Raw genomic sequence first — 3,096 nt, forward strand, 5'->3', positions numbered from 1 at the left:
CCTTTGGTAGTTTTCCCTTCAATTTCCAACCCCCCCTTCCCTCTCCCATTAAGGAGACAAGGAGGGCTAGCAGCTGTGTTTTTTCTAAATCTGCTATTGATAATGCATTTTTAATAATATTTCTAACAATACTATATATATACATAATATTCTTTATAAGTAGTAGTAGTAGTATTTACTATAAGTCTGTATGTACAGACCATTTTTGAGAGAGCTCAGTTCCATGGGGCTTACCAACTAATTCAGACAAATCATCTAGGGTTCAAAGACCGCAGAACAGAGAAGCCGGGGACTGAGTTATGTGAGTAGGTGAACACACATGTACATGCACATGCACATGTGTGCACAGCCACTTTGTATTTAGATGTTAAAGTATGTTGATGGGATTTCCAAGGGAGGGAAAGTCACTCCGGCTCAGGAACAGGGAAAGGAGAAGTAACCTGAGATGGAGGCAGCGAGATCATGAGGGCAGTCAGGATTTTTTCAGCCTCAGGAACTGGGGAATAGAGGCTTCAATTGGGCCATAGCTGAGAGATTCAGTCACCAGCTGGGGCTGAGCAGCAGACACCAAAGAAAATGGAATCTGATGTCTCTTCAGTTGCTTCCCTCTGCCCTTTAAAAATGCAGATGCAAAAAAGAGAAAACAGGCCATTTTTATTAGGAGTTGGAGATAATTATCTAATAATTAACAAGCTCTAATAGAGTATTAATTAGGCAGCTGTTTGCTTTGGTGAGAAACAGCCTGCCCATGTGGCAATAACATGATGAGTTAGCAGAGGCAAGGAGGTGATGAGCCACAAGGTGAAACAATGCAGCTGCCATCCTTGATTACCTGCTCTGACCTCTGGGAGCCTTGTGGAAGCAGGTGATTTCCAAGGAAGACATGATCAGGAGCAGAGGAAGGTTCACTGGGGATTTCCTTCAGTTTATACCGATTGTTTTCCCACCTACTGTGTCTTTACTGAGAACTGGGGGCTGGCCAGCAGGCACAGGACTGGAATGTACTTTGGGACTTTTCTGGTGTGCCTCAAAGCCATCAGAAACCACAGGGCTCGGTCTACAATGATGTACTTCATTTCACCACCCTGCAGTGCAAGCAGTAAGCATCCTAATGTGATGGTGAAATCCCCTAGGTGAGGGGTGGGCAATTATTTGGATGCAACGGCCATATAAGGTGTTTTGAGGAGCTGTCGTGGGTTGGGTCTGCTCCCACCCTCACCCCCAGGCAACTCCCTAAAACTTCCTATGAGACTTTGGGTTGGTGGGGAGCAGCATTCAGGAGTGGGATGGATGTGATCCTCTCCCTGCATGCCCTGGCCTGTGAGAGGAGGGTATATGGGGCTGCCTGGGAGTTGGCTGCAGATGAAGGGAGGGAAGGGGAGGCAGGGGTGTATGGGGGGGGGGGTGAGCAGGCCTGCCTGGGAGCCTGCTGGTGGTGGAAGGAGGGAGGGGGAGGTACATGCAGCAGAGCTTGCCTGGTCCCAGCTGTTCCTGCAGCACCCCACATGGGGCTGAGCTCCTCCCAGGGCAGCCAGTGCTGTGCTCCCACCCATACCCACCTGCCTGGCCCCAGCCCAGGCTTCGGCCAATGTGCAGCTTCTGGCAGGGCTGCTCCCCGAGTGGCTGCAGCCAGTCAGGCTTGCATTATCCCCGGGAGGCAAGGGGAGCAAAGCAGCACCAGGCCAGCTGCAGCCACACCAGAAACGGCTTGCTGGCTGGGGCTCTTCTGTTTCCCTCGCCTCCAACTGTGGCTGCTGCTCCTGCCCCCTCCATGTCACTCTGGGTAGACGAGTGGGAGGATCCTGCCACCTTCCACCCGCCCTGCCCACCGGGTGGGATGAGCAGCCCCTGTGGGTGGGTGGAGTAGGTGGAAGGCTCCCGGGAGCTGGAGCCAGACCTCCATGTGGTCAGCAGGAGCTGCCTAGCTGAAGCTTCCCCCTGCCTGAAGCGATGCAGCATGGCAAGAGCTGCAGCTGGAGGTGAGGGGAACAGAGCAGCCCCGCTGGCCCTGGCCAGTGTGCAGCTTCTGGCTGGGCTCTTCCCAGTGCACCTGGAGGAGCTGGATGCTACTGCATCCTGCTTGCCTCCAGTGGTCACTCCTCCCACTCCTGCTCCTGCTGTATTGTTTTGGGTGGGGGGAAGCTTCAGCCTGGCTGCTCCTGCTGCATGTGAGTGGAGCAGAGGAGCAACCGTCCAGCTGCAGCCACAATGGTACCAGCCCTGCCAAAAGCTGCATGCTGGCTGGGGCTGGGGCTGGGGCTGGTGGGAGTGTGGCGCAGGCAGCCTCAGTGGGAGCAGGTGGTGCTCCATCCCACGTGGAGCAGTGCAGGGGCAGCCGCAGGCTGGATACAGCCAGTTGGTGGGCTGGATGCAGCCCACGGGCCATATTTTGCCCACCCCTGCCCTAAGCCCACTTGTGAGCTTTGCATCATTTGAACTTCACTCAGGCAGGCAGCAGAGCAGTGACATCGGGGAGTCTGTTTTTCATGAGTGTTTGTAACTGTGTGAGTTTATTTATAAGGCCCCCGATCAGCAGAAGGCATGAATCTGTTACAGCCCTGGGTAAAGGCATGTGGCTCTTAGCTCATGCAAAAGGGGCCTCATGCTGGTCTGTCTGCAGGTCCTCAGTTCATTTCTATGATGTGTGACTCTACTATGGCCACTTAATCAAATCTGGGTGTTTGACAGCATGCTTACAGAGAGAGTCTGCGATGGGGTCAGATCAAAGAATGCTGCACCATAACTGAAGACACACTTTTTCCTCATCTATTCAAACTAAATTAAAAGTCAGGATGGTTGAGTGGTTTAAAGCACTAGGCTCCCAGCCCTGGCTGCTTTCCTGGGTGGGTGTTCTGGTCTCTGTATGGAGGTGTGGGTTCAAGTCTCACTTATGACATGTTTTTATCCAAGTTTGCAAACAACACTAAAGTGTGGGGTGCACAAACTAGAGGGCAGAGAGTGAACCCAGGCAGATTTGGACAGGCTGGGGAAGTGGGCAGAACAGAATAGGATGCAGTTTAACAAAGATAAGTGCCATGTGTGGCACCTGGGGAGGAAGAATCATCAACACTCCTATAGCCTGGGAGGTACCTTTCT

This window comes from Crocodylus porosus, unplaced genomic scaffold (assembly GCF_001723895.1).
Source record: "Crocodylus porosus isolate Cpor-Errol unplaced genomic scaffold, CroPor_comp1, whole genome shotgun sequence".
NCBI lineage: Eukaryota > Metazoa > Chordata > Crocodylia > Crocodylidae > Crocodylus > Crocodylus porosus.